This window comes from Grus americana, chromosome 14 (assembly GCF_028858705.1).
Source record: "Grus americana isolate bGruAme1 chromosome 14, bGruAme1.mat, whole genome shotgun sequence".
NCBI lineage: Eukaryota > Metazoa > Chordata > Aves > Gruiformes > Gruidae > Grus > Grus americana.
In genome coordinates, this window is record NC_072865.1 from 18,559,232 (window position 1) to 18,569,560 (window position 10,329).

A 10,329-nucleotide genomic window follows, 5' to 3' on the forward strand; every position below is an offset into this window, starting at 1 on the left:
GGGGGGACCACGCAGGGTGTGCAGCAGCATTGCTCGTGGTGTTGGCTGCAGCTACAGCTGCTCCATATGGATCTACTTTGTCTCCAAGTCTCTGGTGTTTCTGGGCATCTCATTTCAGAGGAGGTGCTAATAGAAGGATACTGTCCTGCAATAAAACCACCTTCTCCAGCTTCAGGAGGTCTTGGTCTGTGGCTTATTCCTTGGGGTGTTCAAGAAAAGTGCTTGTGGCCACCTTAGGTCTGTCTCGGGGTTCTTTTTGCTCCTGTGAATCAAACTAGCTTGCCAAAATGGTGTCTTGCACCCCAAGCGCCGTGATGAGGTCGGGGCTCTGTTATTTTGCCAGCGCTCAGCTTGTTGCAGCCTTTGGAGAGGAACAGCTCGAGCATGGCTGGCAGGAGGGTGGAAGGGGCTGAGGTAATGGAAAACAGGGCCAGGATGGGTGGTGGTTCTGGGCTTCTTGCCACCCAGACAGTCCCTCAGGGGCTAAGTTCATGCTGGAACATGCTCTCTGTCCTCTCCTTCTCTAGAAATCTTACCCAGATACCCCAAGCTATGTCCTGTCTGCTTCCAGCGTGCCATTACTGACCAGCAGCCAAACTCTCCCAACTTTTCCTTCCCTCTTTCCCTGTGGCACAACCACACAGATCCTCATTCCTCTTGCCGTTCTCCCAAAAGGGATTTAAAGACTGGATCCTACTTAGGAAATGTCATAGAAAAAGCTGCAAATGAATGGGGTGGTTTGGAGCTAAGCGTTGGATGGAGCGCCTTTATTCCCTGGCCTTGTCCAATGGGCAGTAGGTCCTGGCAAGCAGCAGCGAGTGCAATCGGTTGTGTTGAGTGAGGTTTGGAGGTTTTGTGATCTGGTATTTATTAAGGGTTGCTTTGAGTCCTGGCGCTCGTATTCAGAACGAGAGCTGGGTTCGTGATTGGGCACAGGAGAAGCGCTACAGGACTTCGAGGTGTGGCTGAAAGGCCCTGTCCTGTCCTTCCTCCTGCAGTCAGCAGAGGGAATCCCCTGCTCTCTACTTGCTGTTTGTTTTTTATCTACATTTACACTTCTGGGAGCAATTCTGTGCGTTGGATCAGCTCTTCAGTGGCTCTGTTGGGCTGTTATGCAAGTGGATTTTAAGCCATGCCTAATTTGGACCAAATAAACCGATCAAGTATATAAACTGTTAATTAAGATGATGTAAGTGTGCCGTGGAGACCACTGGACTCCTAATTGTATGTATACGTGGCCTGTGTCAGTTGTATAGGGATGACTGTTGCTCTGCTCCTTACTTTTTTCAGAAACTCTCTTCTCCCTTCCACCACTTCTATCGGCTCTCCTAACCAAGCCAGAAGAGCCTTCGTAGGAAAAGCATCCTGGGAGAAAAGAAAGAACAAGAAAGGGCAATAAATAAAAAAGAGGAAAAAAGGTGGTTGAGGGTCAAAAGAGAATGGGAGAAATGGAGACCTTCAGTGGGATGCTCAGCAGGGGACCTCTAACTGCCCGCCATTGCCAGAGGTGGCCGTGCAGGCAGGGATGTGCTGCTGCCCAGAGACTCGTCCAGCCAAGGGAGTGGACGTGGGCATGCTTGAACAGCAAATGGCAAAAGGAGGGAACGTAATGAGGCCACTCAAAATAGAATTGACGTGCCTGGTTCATCGTAGCCTTAGTGCTTGGTTTATGCTGGTACTAGAAGCAGTCTATTTTTAAACCGAAGGCAATTTTGTTAGAAGGGTCCTGCAGTCTTACTCAAGATCCCTTCAATTAATTGCTGGGGCCCTAAGCCTGCTGAGCGCCATCCAGTTCTGTTGACTTATCTGATATTTAGGGGGAAAATAAGTTCCTCTTGCATGAGGATATAAATTTTCAAAGCTATTTTCAAATTAAGCCTGAGGTTTTTTAATTTATTTTTTTAATGAGAAATAACTGCAGGGAGAGTTCAAGGCATATTGTAGCTTGTTGAGGCACTTGGCATTTCACTGCTGTAGCCACCTTTATCCGTGCCTGCTTTGTGTAACTCTTCCCATTACTCCTTACGTTTCTCCCAAAGCTCGTAATTGTGATATTTTTCCCAAGAACGTCCTTGATGAGAGGCTTCTAGTGAGAACGTTCGCGCTATGTTGAGGCAGTATATATTATCCCAGCATTGCTTTGAGCGTCGCTTCCCAAAGTACTTGCTGCTTTAGCTGTTCCCTGTATGGAAATGTGTGGACAGTGAGAACACCGGACAACTACAGCTAGCAGGTAAAGCTTTCGGTTTAGTAATGAGGCCACCTCTGGCCTTTAGGACATTCTTCCCTCTCCCTTAACTCTTTTTCCCATACTTTTAAGCATATTCTTCAAGTTTTACACATGGAAATAAGTTTTAACCAAATGACACCCCCCCCCATAGCTAAGGGCAGTAACATGTCCTGGGATCACCGTAATGAAGGGGACCCAGCCCTTGTCATCTCCAGAAACTGCGGAAGGACACGGAGATTGGGGGATCTTGGCTTCTTTTTTTTGTTTTTTAGTCTTCTAGGATCTCGAATGAGGAGAGATGCTTCTACTTGTTCCCTCTAGCTTTATGGGCTGGATAGTCCCTTCCAACTCATTCCCAGTTCTACATCTTGCCACAGCCTTCTCCTTGCTAACAGTCCACCACTGCCCCCCAGGCTTCTCCTCTCTGTCTTCTGATAATTGTCCATTCCTCCTCCAGTCTTTTCTACCCATTGCTGTTGTGAGCAGCACTGTCTTTCCCTGGCCAGTCTGGCGTGCTCAGTCTCCAGAAAAACCTCAAACACCATTGCAAACGTGGTGCTCCTGCATGGATCTCTTCCCCCTTCTGTGTTGCTTGGCAAAGTCTCCCTGAGAGCCCATTGGGGCTGGTGCCCTAGTTTCAGTCACGGTGAAGAAGGCTGATGATGAAAGCCCAGCCCTGCTGCTTTACTTCCAAGGGGACGGAGCATTCAGCCTTACCTGCTTGTTGGGCTGCGAGATGCTTGTGCATGCCTCAGGAGGATGGGACTTCCAGAGATGTGTCTCTGATCTGTGACACTGATTTTCTGTAAAAAGACCACCTTTGGGTGTATTTTTGTGTAATCAGCAGAGATAACCCACCCATCTGTTATTTTTGAGTTCTTCCTCTGAAGCGAGGTGTGGCCTACAGCCCCTCTTCGGAAGGATTAGTAGAAACATACTTTTTTCAGCGTTGTTTTCAGAAAGAGCTGTCCTGTCTCAAGGCCTTTGACTTTCTCCAAGGTTACTCCAAGTTGCTCGTTCAGTTGTGCCATTGCTGAGGACAGTGACATGGGGCATCGAGAGGTCCGGGATGTCACCAGTTGCTCAGTGCCTGCAGCTGTGTGTGCATCAGCCCTGACCTGCCCCAGGGGTGGCACGTGCCAGCTGTGGGACATGTGTGGTCATGCAGCCTCCACGTGAGGTCCTGCCTGTGAGATAGCGCCCGGAGCAGTGCAGGGGCAGTGGGCAGGAGCCCACAACGGTGGTGTGGGAAGGGATCGGTCATTCCAGAGAGAAGGAGGCTCCGCAGACAGGAGTGGAGATGGTGACTTGCTGGAGACAGCTTAATTCAGGAGACTTCAGTCAAAGAGGTTTATGTTTAAGAGCTGTCGAGCTGAAAAGCTCTAAGTTAAGGAAATATTAAGTTTTGAAGCTTAACAGCTTGTGATATTTTTTTTTTTTTAGGGAAAAATGAAACCATGGAGGAATATAAATCCAAGAAGCCAAGCCCTAGGATTTAATGCTGTGCAAAGGCTGGAAAGTGGAATTTCCCACCGGTTCGTGTAGGGCTGTCTGCAGAGGTTTGCTTGTTCTTGCCTCCCTTCAGAAGCGTTGAAACAGCTGCCACGTGCTTTCGGAACAGAGCTGCAATGCTCCTGGGTGGTGGGACCGAGGAAAGCCCTTGGGCATCCTCCCTGTGTCGGACAGGCAGGGCACCAGGGCAAGGGTGGGCAGGGTGGGGGACATGGGGTGGGGGCACGCACCGGCTGAGGGGCCCTGGGCACCCGAGGTGGGCTACCCAGGAGAACAGCATGTTGAACTAGTCCTCTGGTGTCTCCTTTAGCTTGAGATGTCCATCGCTTTCAGTGATTTTGTTTTCCTCATTCCTCTGCTGATAAAGCACTGAGATTTGTTTAACGAGCGTGCTGGAGCTTTCGGAGGAATCTGAGGTTTTAGTTCCCAAATCCCATTGAAATTCAGGAGGTGTTTCAGTGGAGAAAAACCTTTGCAAACCCTGAAACCCAGGCTGCTGAATAAAAGGCTTTGTTAATTTCTTTTTTTCGTATGAAGTAGCGATACACATCAGAGTAAGGGCTGTAGCGTGTTGCGTTCTCCCTTTGCACGGGGCCATGAGACGTGCCTATGGGCTGGAGCTGGAAGAGATGCTGCTCTTGCCTCTGTGTCCAAGCAGTCCAGGAAGGGCTGTTGGCTGCAGAAGCCCTTGGGAGCATCCTTGCTCTCTCTGCAGCACTGGGCTGGCTGGCGGCGGCTTTTGGGATTTCCTGGCCACCTCTGTCCTCCCAGGGCTCTGCTCTGTCTGCCCTGCCCCAGCTCCCTCCCAGTCCGCAGAAGGCCACCGCGCTTTGTTGTCCCTCTTATTAATGCTACGGAGTGAAAGCTGCTGTGCCTGGTATATTATTTGTATTTCCTATTTATTCTATATTATTCTGCTATTTTATGTGCGTTTATATTTGGCATGCGTGATGTGCTTTTTTCGATCTTCATTCTCCAAGGCAGGAGTTCTGGTGGCCTCCCTGGTCATGGCAGGGAGAACTCCGGCGAAGCTGGCCTGATCTGCGTGATCTCTCGCTCACCATTAGGGGACTTCAGATCATTCCTCGCAGCTATTCTCTCCTTAACGCTGAACACTGGATGCGTTGTCTTTATCCAGGCTCCAGATAGAGACCTTCATCTCTTTCCTGCTGGGCTTCCCAGCAGCTATTACATAGCAAATACTTCTTGTGGGCTCACGCCGCACCCGAGTCTCAGTGGTGCCAGCCTTCAGGTCTCTTGACTGAGACCCTGACCCACCCAGGTCACTGCAGGGGATCGATGCTCCTGTATTTGCAGGATTAATGTTTGGAATTCCTGGTGCCATCCCCGCTGGCGTGGCACGGTGTGGCGCAGTTCGCGTGTTCCGGGTTGGCATCTGATTTGTAGGGCTTACAACGCACAGCTCAATGGTCACAAGCTAAAAACTTGGTGAGCATAAGGCACCCAGCAGCAAAAGCGCTGTTTTGGGTTCTTTTTCTAGCGAAGGAAAGCTATTACGCGTGTTTTGACTTAGTGTTTCAAACGCTTGGTGTGGGAATTCAGTGTTTCTGCTTTCACTGTATTTACACCTTTGTTCGGTGTTTCAGTTTGTTTCCTATGCCTCCGTGCATTTTCAAAGTCCAGGCGACCAGCAGAGCGATCGCAGACACGCGTTGGGGCTGTGCTGATCTCTCTGGCTCTTCATCCCTCTCGGGGCTCGGTGAAATCCCAGTGTAAAAGCTGCCTTGGGTTGCTTTTGTTCCTCCACACGTGGTTTGTTTATGTCCAGGGAGAAACTTCAGCGTGCTAAAACCTAAATTCCATCTGGAGCTAACTGATAAGTGAGCCTTCCCTACGCCTCCTGGTATGCGGTGAAATCTGGGAGCTCCGGGGGCTGAGCACCAGCACCCAGCAGCTTTCCAGCCTCGCAGCTGCTGTTTGACGGCCCGCGGTAAAGCAAGGTGCCACCCGTGGCATCAGAGCATTGGAATTGCTCAACGCCAAATCGTCGCGCGCTCTCCTTGTGTTCAACCCATGCTGACGCAGAGGTACGGAGCTGCTGCCTTCTGCTGCCTGCGTGGCGTGGGGAAAGCGTTGCGGGGTGCGTTAGCGGATGAAGTGGGCTACAGAAAGCGAGCAAAGCTGCGCACCTCTGCTCCTGGCCGCACCTTTCTTGTGCGGTTGCTTGCAGGGCTCTGTGTCTCGGGGGATGGATTTTCACTTAGAAATTACAGCTTTGCTCGTTAACCTTTTGTATGGCCTTTCGCTCTCCTCTCCTGTACGTGAGTATCGGCAGGGCTGTTGGCCGTGCTGCCACCTACCATACTGATGACTTGCAAATTGCTCGCAGGATTTTCATGCGCGTTTTGAGTGTGCGTGTATATATATGTGTGTATATATATGGCTTTGTGCTTCAAGTCTGGGCTTTAGCCTGGCACTTTGTGGCTGGTTGGATCACAGTCCCGACTGTTTGCTCTTCGCTATGTTCCTCCCGCAAGGTTGTGGCTGAATGTCATGGTGCAAAGACTTAAGTCCTGTCCTCACGGGTATTGCTTCAGGGTTGTTTGGAGGTGGCTCTTCTGTCCAGTGGCAGTAACTGCAAAGCATCCCCTCCCTGCCTGTCCGGGCTATGTGGCAGAAATGTTTCTAAAATCCCTTCTTACCTTGGGATGAAGTTGCCTTTTAGTGGGGAAATTGGATAAAGACAGAAGATGTGTGACAGCCCTTCTAAAAGTTGTCTTTCCTTTTACTGAGGGTTTAAAATGTAGAGAATTGGTTAAGAACTGCTTATTGAAATGACCCAAGGCTGGAGCTGCAGATGATGGGAGCAAACAGCGCACGGGTTCGCTCGCCAGCGGCAGGGCTGAGATGCAGAGCTGAACTTGGTCTTTGTAAAAAGTCAGCTTGGGGGGGTTATTTTTCCTTTAAATCTCAGCTGTAAAGGAGAAAGGGCCCTGGTGTGCCAGGTGCAGCGGGGCCGGATCCTGTGCCGGCCTTTGCTGCCGGCTTCTCATTCACATTCCAAAGGGGCGTCCAGTGGGTGGGCAGGTTTCCCACTCAAGCATGCTGCTAAGTCCTCAGCCCCATTGAACGGGTGTCATGCTCTGTGAAATGTCCGCTCGTTGGGCGATATGGACCACTGGAGCAGGGCAAGGGAAACTCATTTCACTGGGGGCACCTTCGCAGCCCTACGAGCGAAAGGTCATGCTGCGCAGACTTTGATTTGAGCTGCTGAAGAGCGGGCGCTAATCCAATAAGCCACCCAGGCCCTGTAGGACGCGGTCTTAATTCAGGCATTTGCATCTGTGAGGGGAAGGCAGTGACCCCGGGAGGTCCCGGGGAGTGCCCGGCAGTGCAGACACCCTGCCCGGCCTGCGCCTCCCTCCTAAACGTTGGGGAACTCCTGGGGATGCGCTCCGCCGGCCTTCGCGCCCTCAGCGTGCCGTATGAAAAATAAATGGCTGTGCTGGCTGGTTTGCGTTGGGAATCGGATCCAACAGCAGCCTTCAGCAGTGAAGCAACAGGCAGGGGCGCAGAGCTCTTAATCTTTTATATATATATATATGGATGCACACATATATGCATAACAACATGGAGCTAAGTAATATTTCTATTTTTCCACAGATACGTGAGAGCTGCCTCATCTGTGTTCTGTGCTCAGCTGTGTTTTTCAAGGCTGGTAGACTGAGATTCACTTAATGTTGGTGTTATTCTCCAGGTAACTATTGGGGTTTTAAAGATTAAAGGGCTTTGTCAGACCAATGAGGCAGAAAACATGGATCTAGTTTAAATAAAGAACTCTTGTGTGATTGCAAATGAAATGTTTTCGTAATTGAAAAAAGAAAAATCCAATGTGCCCTCTTTAAAACTGCCACCCAGGTGTTGCCCTGGCAGTTCTCACTGTTTGAGATGTCCAGGTGCCTTTTGCTCCGTGCGGATCCAGTCCCTTTGGCAGCCGAAGCCCTGGTTGGGATGCGGCAGCGGGAGGCGGCCGTGCTGCTGGCACACACCATGTTGGCACGGCCCGGGCCAGCATCGCCTGCGATGAGTTTTTTCCACGCGTAGCTCGCAGCTCTGCTGTAGCTGCTGTAATTTTCCCTGCTGCTGGGGAAATTGAAATTAAAAACGTTAGCGGCAGCTTCACAAATTTATTTTTCTAGCCATGCCATTTTCATCTGGGTGCGGCGGCCCTGGGCTGGCTCGGGTGTTGGGCAATGCCATCTGTTGCTGTCTAAGGAGCCTTTTCTTGGAGGTGGGTGATGGGGCTGCCGCGATGCAAGGTCCCAAAGTGGTGGGACAGGTGCTCACGGCCGCTGTAGGGACTTCCATCCCTTCCCCAGTGCGTTGCCAACAGCATTTCTACATCAGACTGGTCTTATGAAGGCACAAAGTAGAAAAGCATAAACTTTTCTTTAGATATCGTTTGCATCACTGGGGTGTACAGGTGTAAAACATTGTTCTACCTAAAGACCCTGAGGTTCTCGAGGCCAGCCTGGTGTTGGTCATGTAAAGCCGCTGATGCTGCCCGTATGGGAGAGGGGGGCAGGCTGCCTGTGGGATGCTTCAGGTTCGAAAACCTCATCAAGAAATTCTAACTTCCGTATTATGGTTGCTGAGTGTTTTGTGTTCTTGTGGAAGGAGGAAAATGCGATGCTTTCACCTGGCACAAAATGCCACCTGTATGAAAGGTTGAGCTGTGAGGCTTGGCGGGATGGATGTAACGGTAACAGTGCAGCAGCTTGGCGCCATCACGGCAAGGATGAGGACCAAGGTTCAGGTTCCCGTTTTCTGCATGGATCCTGCTTCCTCAAGGATAAATCTGTGGTTTGGAAGAGGGAAAGGTGACACGGGCTGTTGGTGAAGCAGGAGAAATCTGGTTGCAGGTGAGGATGACATCCTTGGTCAGGTGCGGTCTGGTGTGGTGGCCATCTGCGGGAGACTCGGTGGCCTTTTCAGGAGTTCCGCTGGGCAGACAGTCCACGCAGGCTTCCCACAGCCAACTTCTACCATCTTCCCCCTCGGTACGTTATTTATGGCAGATTCATTTTACAGCCTTGCATTTGTGCCTAAAGAAGAGTTAAAGGGAAAAAAAATACCTAAGGAGGGTCAAAGAAACCCATGGGGGCCCAACTCCTGCCCTGGGAGACAGGACAGACTGTTTCTGAGACAGTTCAGATACATTTTTCTGATTGCTCTGAGTTTCAGTGGTTGGTAAGCCCAGAAGGAGCAATCAAAACTCATGCTCGCAGATGACTACAAGTGACCGCGAGTGTTAGGGAGGAATTACGGCCTTCTGCCTTCGCGGAACTGCCATGCGCGTTGTGCAGCGTCTCCTTGGGTGGCACGTACCGGACTTAGCGGGGTGACGGGCTGATGCATGTGGAAATGCTGGGCTTTATGCTTTATGTTCTGCCTGTCCCATGGGTGACTCCCAATGATGGGAGGAGGCGTAGGCTGGGTTCCTCCTCACCCCAACCGCGTTGAGGCAAAGAGGCATTGGTGATGGTTAGGAATATATTGAATATTTTCACACCTAAGTTAAATGCGCTTATTCTGCGCGTCTCTGGATTCTGCTCATAACATTTCTGTGTGGGGATCTCGGTGAGCTCAACTAGCAGGGCTCGGAAAAGTGGCTCTGATTGTCTCGGCCATCCTTGGAAACAGCCTTCGGCTGTGGCGAGGTGCTGTGGGGCCGCTGTGATGGGGATGCGTGGTGCCACTGGTGTCCGTGGCATCAGTAACTGACAGCAGTTTGGATTTTTTTTTTTTTACTTGTGGATCTATAAGACCGGAAGCGTAAAGTTGATTAGAATTACCACATATGTGTATTATTGCTGGAGAGTTTATAGGAACTTGCTTTGGTCACTGTTTTCAAACTTCTTAATGTTTTCTGGGATTATTGGAGCTGAAACCCTCTGTGATTTGGTGTCTGAATGGTCCCCAGTGATGGCCTCCAGGGATTAAAGATGCTGCTTGATTTGTGGCTGAAAACGGGGGGAGCAGCCACCTCGGTCCCCACGGACGTGGGAGCAGCAGGGCCCAACGTGCGCTGGTATTCGAGTGGAGAATTTGGAAAGCTCGGAGGTATGAGCTATGGTTATGTTCTCACTTAATAAGGTGTTAACTGACATTAGGCTCTCTTTGGAGAGTTAGACTATGCGTGGAGGTTAACAGTTCCTGGCATTTTGTCTGCTCTAAGTGAGCTTTCAGAGACGGGGAAAGACTTACTGCACGCTCGCAGCGTGTGAATTTTTTTCTTTACCTAAAAAATAATAATAATAATAATAATAAAAATATATATAAAAAAAAAAAGAGGGGGAAGCCCGTTCGGTTTTACCCCGGGCTGCAGGAGTGTTCCAGCCGAGCCGTGCCGAGCCGAGCCGAGCCGAGCCGGGCGGGGGTGCGGAGCGGCGGAGCGGCCGCTGGAGGGCAGGCGAACCGTGCCGAAGCGGGCGGGCAGCGGCGGCCGCCGGCCGGGGAAGTGCCGGGCAAACCCCGACAACCTGACCCCGGTGTAAATATCTCGCCGTGGGAGCGGTGCCGGGGTAATGGACCCGGGCGGGCGCGGCGCTGCCCTGCCCGAGCGG